This window comes from Amphibalanus amphitrite, unplaced genomic scaffold (genome assembly GCF_019059575.1).
Source record: "Amphibalanus amphitrite isolate SeventyFive unplaced genomic scaffold, NRLGWU_Aamphi_draft 001711F_arrow, whole genome shotgun sequence".
In the NCBI taxonomy this organism is placed as follows: Eukaryota; Metazoa; Arthropoda; class Thecostraca; order Balanomorpha; family Balanidae; genus Amphibalanus; species Amphibalanus amphitrite.
This window is the reverse complement of record NW_024883204.1, coordinates 1-8038: the sequence shown is the minus strand read 5'-3', so window position 1 is coordinate 8038 and position 8038 is coordinate 1. Positions and strand designations below refer to the sequence as shown.

At 43.9% G+C, this 8038-nt stretch overlaps 1 long non-coding RNA gene across 2 annotated transcripts; it reads right to left on the bottom strand.

The window, feature by feature from the left end:
- Positions 1-831: 831 nt before the first annotated feature.
- Positions 832-8017, bottom strand: LOC122374779. Of its 2 annotated transcripts, none has more exons than XR_006255283.1 (3): positions 3912-8017; positions 3666-3738; positions 832-2512 (listed from the first exon to the last, which is right to left on the bottom strand). It is a non-coding gene; the product is annotated as an uncharacterized LOC122374779 (long non-coding RNA). The 2 variants fall into 2 exon arrangements; XR_006255284.1 differs by having other exon boundaries at positions 3666-4176; positions 4667-8016.
- Positions 8018-8038: the final 21 nt, after the last annotated feature.

Sequence of the window (8038 nt, the reverse complement as noted above, 5' to 3'; positions counted from 1 at the left end):
ACGAGGTTTTAAGCGAGTAGCGACCGGTGCCATCAGGTAGATCGCCTGCGGGAACCCATACCCTGAACTTTTTACGAAAATCGCAATGCACGTTTAGGCCCCGGTCAAGATGTCTCGATTCGCTGCCAGACTTGCAAAACATAGCCCGGAGAAGGACCGCTCCGGTTGTTTTTCAATAGAAAAACACAATTCTAACGAATAGTGTTTGTCTTTTCAAACAACCTGCGGTTACATAACAGCATGTTTTATGGTCTTTTCTCAACAAGTCCTGGAAGTTTAAACAAAATCGTATCATATAATTTTGTACAATGAACGAATGAAAATGTCTCTGCAAAAACGTCCATAGACTTAACATGGGGAGCAAAAAAACTCGAACTTCAAAGTCGTACTACAAAAAATATCGACTTCTTACGGGTAGACGGCGCACATGGGCGTGTACCTGAATGTGTCAGTCATAAAATGGTGTGCAGCAAACCATACCTTGATCGGCGATTTTTTCCGCCATTCCCGATCGCGCAAAAAGTGTCCAAAACCCCGTTGACTTAACATGGGGAAAATGGAATCGCACGTGCCACGTGCCACGAGGTTTTAAGCGAGTAGCGACCGGTGCCATCAGGTAGATCGCCTGCGGGAACCCATACCCTGAACTTTTTACGAAAATCGCAATGCACGTTTAGGCCCCGGTCAAGATGTCTCGATTCGCTGCCAGACTTGCAAAACATAGCCCGGAGAAGGACCGCTCCGGTTGTTTTTCAATAGAAAAACACAATTCTAACGAATAGTGTTTGTCTTTTCAAACAACCTGCGGTTACATTTCGTGCACCGGCCTGCCCGCTGCACAACGTAATATCTATGGCAACTATACTGTCTAAGGCATGATTGTTGCTCCAAATAGTTTTCTTTTTTCACAGACTGTAGTGTGCTTTACATGAAAATATAATGTAGTAGATGATACCTGTTCATTTCATCACTAAACGTGTGAAATGTTCAAATCATGTTGGTATGTGGATAAGAACCGATAATAGGACTAAATGTAGAATGTCGGTGGCTGCTGGACGCATCTGCAACTGAGCTCATGGTCCTAATCATCCGCGAAGGCGACAAAACTACAGTAATGTCACGATAAAGATGCGCAGTACCCTGTGTGTTCATGGCATACAGCTGCAAGCTAAGACAAAACTAGAAACGATGTTTGGGTACAACATAAGTGAAGCAATACCAATGCAGAACTACTTGGAGTCACAGGAACCACACTCAGGAATCACAGGAATGTGTCCAACATATCAATCAGCTAACATGAAGGGACGCATGTGTAAGGCCGCATGTACAACTGCAATCGCTCTTGATCGACTACAAGAATGGAAAGAAAACGCCAACGGAGTAAAACTTCACCATGTGAATCTGTGTATAACAACTAGCATTCGTGATCAAGTATGCACAACAAATGTGAGGTGAGGATACGTTGTCATTGCGATACAACATCAACTGATACAATATTGCAATGCATTTTGCACTCATTCTTGCATATTGATAAGATCAAAAGTAAGGCGATAATGTGGATAAGTGTGTTGGCCGATGTCGAAGACTGACGGTGATTACGAACTGATTGACAGGCGACCGGATTGACGGTGATGCGCCTGACCGATCGTTGGGGTGCATGTCGCATCTGATGTCTATGGAAAACAGCGAAGGAGAAAACAGGACTATGGTGAAGGGCTGTTCTAACATCACATGAAACGGGAATGAGCATTAACACCTGCCAATGAAAGCAGTGAAAAACAGCCAAACTGCCTGTTTATCCTGCCATGGTGCTAATGCCCAAAGTCAAGTTTTGTTTATGTGTGTGTGGAAAGCGGTAGGGCGCTATACGCTAAGCTATCATCTGTTTTAGCTTTGGTATCACAATACAAGTATTAGGTGCTCGCACACTACTGCCAGTAGTTCAGTCGGTACTGAGTAGCCCGCAGCTAATAACAACCTGATATTTGCTTCCTGCACAAACGTAGATGGCAGATAGCATTATGGAAGTGTCTTTACATGATGAGTCTGATCGACGATGATGAATGAAATGTCATTTGAAGTCGTTGAAAGATGACGATGTCCGGGTCACAACGAAGTGACTTAAAACTTGCAGGATGAATAACTGATGATAAGGCCGATGAATGTGGCTTGTGCTGCAGCCGAAGCCTGTGTGACGGAAGACCGGTGAGGTACAAATGGAGCAAGGAAACGAGACGTGAATGTACACCAAGCAAAATGATATTTAGCTATCATAAGCGTTGACAATGGTGAATAGTCGAGCTGTTCGCCATATTGGACCTTCGCACCATAGCCATTGCAATATCAAGCTGCCCAAATTGTCATTAGCTTTCGCAGCCCAAGTCCAGTATTAAGTCTTAAAGAACTTGCCAAGGCAATATAGTTGTGAGCAGCCCGAAGTTCATGGACGGGTGATGACATTTGTTTCTAGCAAAAAGTAGACGACGTCCAGCGCTGTAGTTGAACAGTGCCACTGCCAGCAAGGGAGAAGGTTTCAGAAAAAAATAATACCGGGAATTCGGTTAGATGGTTATGGAAAGGACCATATTAACCCTCGCCCGTATAGGGGGGGGGGGTCGAACGGACCCCCCCCCCATGGTTTTTCGCGAATAACTCGCGTAAAAAGCGGCCGATCGCGACGAAACTTTCAGTACCCTCGCGTTAATCAATTTTACACCTACCCTGAAAATTTCATGACCCTGACCCCAATGACCTTTGACCTGTGACCTACTTTTCGAGACCATGTTTGGCCGGAATCGCGATTCGGCGTATGTCGGCTCGCATTAGCCGCGCGTTTGCAGTCTTTTCGTGGTTTCAAGGGTTCAAACATGTGATATGATGTTGCCCCCATTCATTAGGGTGGGTGTCCAGGTCACCTGAAGGTCAGGTCAGGTCATTGACCTTTGGTGACCTCGGTTCACTTTTTCGAGTTTTACATGTTTCTAGGCCAGTTTTTTAGCTGAATTCGAATTTAGCAACTATATGAACATTTACGAAGTAGTTTTGGTGCCTTCGTAACATGTTACGAAGCTGTTAGAGGCGGTTGACACCTACTAGGAATACCCGGCAGGACCCCTACTGGTTGACCTGACCTGACCTGACCCGACCTGGACTAAATGCATAAATACATTATCTGTGATCAAAACTAACATGATATTCGTGATCAGCGCCCCGAAAAACCCTAATGCAGCCACACTTTACGACGTTCTAACAGGTTCCGATTTTCCCGACTTTTGGGTCATTGACCTGACCTGCAAGGTCAACCAATGACCTAGGACCTTAAAATTAGGTATCATCGGCTTCCTCTCGTCACGGGCAACACGCTTGTTTTTTCCGCGAAGCTCTAGCTCGATCAGGGGCGAAACGGCAAGGGGGGGGGTCCAACGAACCCCCCCCTTTTACCTTCGCGGCTGGAAAAACACCAATACGGGCGAGGGTTAAGGTATTTAGAATGTATTTGATTGATATGTGTAGGCACTGCTTTAAAAGTACAGTAAATTACTAAAAACCAAAGCAACGTTGGAAGGGTTTTCCGTAGGTATGCATTTAGTTAGCCAAGCAAACAAAGTCACAGGCTCTTGCACATATTACAGAGTGATCCGGCACTGGTGTGACAAAAAACTCACTTGCACTGGGGTCTGGGCTCACAGAGTAGATCCAACAGATAACAGGTCGCATTCAGCATCGCGCCGGACACTACTGAAAATGTTGACAAGCGTCTGTCAGTAAACGCAAACATCAATCCCAATAGATGCATGCAAACGATGACAAACATCATTGTTGTTGGCATTGTGTAGGAAAGAGGACAGTAAATGATCACACAAAATGTAAAGCATTCTACAACGTGCTGACAATCAAATATGAATACATACCAGCCGTACGTAAGTGCCTGCAAAAATGTTGATCTCTTGATGGTGATGGACAAGGTACCGTAAAACGATTTGGAATCCTGGAGCAGAGCTGGTCGTTCAGTTACCAACATCCTTTGATAAAGAAATAAGCCGGAGGCAGAAACTGGCACTTGTGAGTGCAGAGGCAGTCATCACACAGTCCCGGAAGACGTGGCTGGGCGAGGCGTCCAGGCGTCCAAGCGGCGCTTGGTCATACACGGTTGCCATTGGATACTGCGAAAACAACCTGCAGGCACATAAGGACAATGAGTTTAAGTTTTGAACACGCTTTTCGTTCCCTTGTTGCATTATGAACGTATATCTGCTGATAGGTGCCATAGTTCGTCCTAAGTTCGACCCTCACTGTAAACGTCTCTTCGAACACAGCACGAGAATTGCTAGCTGAATTACTAAGAAGAGGAAAATGGTTGTCGCACGTTGAATTTCACTGATGAAAAACTTTATCAAAGTTATTTCTTTCTGGCTCCTATTTCCCAGACCCCTCAGCTCGTATTTGCTCATATTTACAACCCCACAGGGATAGACGATTTGTCAGGAGTAATAACTGAACTAATTAATAAATCGCACCGCGTTTAACACAACGGTATCAATGGGCGCTAACCAATTTTCTCAGTAATTCTCGTGCTGTGTTCAAAAAGATGTTTACAGTCAGGGCCGAACTTTAAAAAGAAAACGAACTATAGTAACTGTCACCTAAGTGACAAATACAAAATTACCAGCAACGGGAAGCACAATATGTTTTCCGTGGTCGACGGCAAATTCTTCTACGGTATCGACGGTAAGGATGACTTGTACTATACCTGTTGACATAAAGATGTAACGGATGATTAGTTAACATGGCGGAAGGGCGAAACGAGTCGTCGCGAAAATATCATATGTCAAGTCAGCGAATAGCTGCTTATAGCTTATAGTTGTATATAGTAGTTATAAGCTTATAGTTGTAACGTCCGATGGTGGTGAGTAAAATGAATTGCAGGCTAGACACATGATAAATATTAATAAAAAGTATGTAAAGCCAATAAACAGAAGGCTAGAAGCGTAATTGATTCAACGTTGAATGCCTGTATCTAGGAATAAAGGTCATCCTATTCGGGCATCAACGCGTCCAGCAAATATTAACGTTTTGTAGGCATAAAATACCGTAAAACGATTTGGAATCTTGGAGCAGAGCTGGTCGTTCAGTTACCAACATCCTTTGATAAAGAAATAGGCCGGAGGCAGAAACTGGCACTTGAGATTGCAAAGGCAGTCATCACACAGTCCCGGAAGACGGGGCTAGACAAGGCGTCCAAGGGGCGCCTGGTCATACACGGTTGCTATTGGATACTGCGAAAACAACCTGCAGGCACATCATGACAAAGAATAAACGTTTTGAATAGGTACGCTTTTCGTTACCTATATGATCAAACATGACATTGACACAATGACCAAATAAAACAAATCACCTCCAAACGGTAATAAACGTTATGTTTTTGTTTATAAAAAATCTGGTTTGGTAGCGTGTACCATTATGCTCCCATTCCACTTACTGTTCACAGATCCAAACTCATGAAGCTCCTAAGATGCCGTTCATGATGACGAGTGTGTTCAATGAAGCTTCTTCTGCTGCATGATGCACTGGTATGGTATGGTATGGTATTTGTGGCTTACGGGCCACCACAGCGTTCTGTATTTGGGCCCGGTTCTGTCGTCCGTCTTCGTTGTTGGTCCGTCCATTGTCTTGAAGTGTCCGTCGTCTTCTTGGCTCGTAAGGGTGGGCTGAGGGGTGGGTCAGGGTTCCTAGCTATCTCCTCCCGGGTAGCCGGATTGCCCCTTCTATTATTATTTTTTGTTTGTTTTTTTTTGTTTTTTTTTTGCCATTTTGCCATTCTGGGGTCTTTTATTTTGATTCTCATTGTTTTGAATGTTTTTTTTCTTTTTGGCTTCTTTTTTGGCTTTTTTTGGCTTTTTTGTCCTTGGCTCTAGGGGAGGAGATTTACAGGTCATTTATCAGCCCAGTGTTGTGTATGTAGTGGATGAGTAGTGTTGTTAGCTCGGGGTGTAAGTCCCCGAGCAGTGTTGTGAGTGTTAGTGGGATGTTGGCGTCTCTGCAGTATGTTTGTATGTTTGTCCTGTGGTGTTGGTATTGTGGGCATGTGAGTAGCAGATGTTTGACAGTGATGAAAGTGTTGCAGGTGTTGCATTTCGGTCTCGGGCTTCTTGTGATGATGTAGTTGTGTGTGATAGCGGTGTGTCCAATGCGAAGTCGTGTAATAGTCCTCTCGTTTTTGCGTGAGTTCATGTTCTTGGTGTGCCAGTGTTCTATGCGTGGTTGAATGCATCATGCACTTCTGGACAGTGATTGATATCGGACTTGCTTGGGCGTGTGTATGCGAGTGATATGTAGTGGTGACCAATTGTACCAAAAGAAAATGGCATTGAGAACATGATTTGCAAGCGCAACATGCGGCACTACTCACGTGCATACAATGACAAGAAAAACAGAAAGTGTCGTAAATGACGCCATAAAACATTGTATGGGCTACAAATATCTCCGCAACGCAATCCTGGCGTGAGCTAATTCAGTACCTACTTTCGCGGGAACACTTTAAACTCATGTACGTAATGTTCATACGACGCAAGACTCATATACAAACATACAACACTAAAAACACAGAATACGGACATTTTGTACCAGTATTGCATTGTATCAACAGCGAGCTGGAAAACTGGCGGCACCTTTGTCTCCAACTACGTGCCAGCAGTGCAATAGGTAGCTGGCATTCAGATCTAGCAATAATGTGTGCTCCTGATGTTAATGGCAACTGTGAGGAGGATGAAACAATTCTGAATTTGATAGGACAAAACTGTCTGGCCAATCTGTTCCGAGCACAACTCACTTTCCCTGGACATGCAGAGTATGTGTTGTTGTGAGTTACCTATCAGATGACACATCGCTCTGCTTATGGTAGACCTGCAATATGTGACTTGCATGTAAATCCTGCCAGCAGCATGAAGTTTCGCACAACAAAACTGTTTTCTCTGTGTGGGCTTGCATATTTCGTTGGCAGCAGGCAGGCACAATGCGAGTTCCATACACCACTGACTACACGCACTCATCCACGTATTTACTTGGAAGCTAGTACCTATGCACTCATTCACTAAATTACGTGTAAGATGACACATACGCACACCCTCACATACGCACATACATACTCACACACCCACATCCACCCTTACACACTCACAGGCACCTATGCTCAAAAATTCCATACATTCAGGGTTCCCGATGAGGTTAAGTGTGTCTACTGTTTTCTGTCACATTACGTCATCACCAAAAGGATTGAATAAAAATTTTCTAGGGTTAAGAAGCATAAGCAATTGCTGACACATACTTGTCACTTACGTCTAATATGCCCTACTGCAACCATAAGATTCAGTTGAACCACTTTGCTCATCTTTACTTTCAAGCTGACGATCAGCATTGACGAATCAGCATTGGTTTGGCCTTCATGAAAGCTTGCGTCAATAGCGCAAATGCATTGCTTGTGGACGAATGGCTTTTAGTATAAATGCACATAGGTAAAGTGAACTGCGCACATGCTGTGACAAACTTTTGTTTGCCTAGTAAGAAAACAGTAGACACACTAGCTAGTTTGGATAAAGGGATATTCTCGTGCGTCTAAACGGTTAATATATTCGAATTTAAGGTTGACGAAATGTCAACGGTTGTTTGTGACGAACGGGGACTATAGAAACAGTTACTGAAGTTTGGAGGACGTATCGACTGCTGAAATAATGTTTGCCAATGAGCAAGAACATCATGCGATAACCTGATTAACTAGATACGTTAGTTCCGACTAACATTGCGTCGTAGTTTCGGATACTCCGAATGGAACTTGAAAACGTTAACAAATACTTTTGTTATCGGCCATCGTACAATGCTTGAAACAGTGCCTAAAGCAAACAGTCAACGTCCGTAAATATAGTCTGGTGCAGCATGTGCACTAATGGTATTGAACATGCATGTCGATGACCCGACATGCACGTCATCGAGAGTACAGTATGACGAGAATATCCCTTTAGTTGTCTAGAAGTTGAAGGTCTTG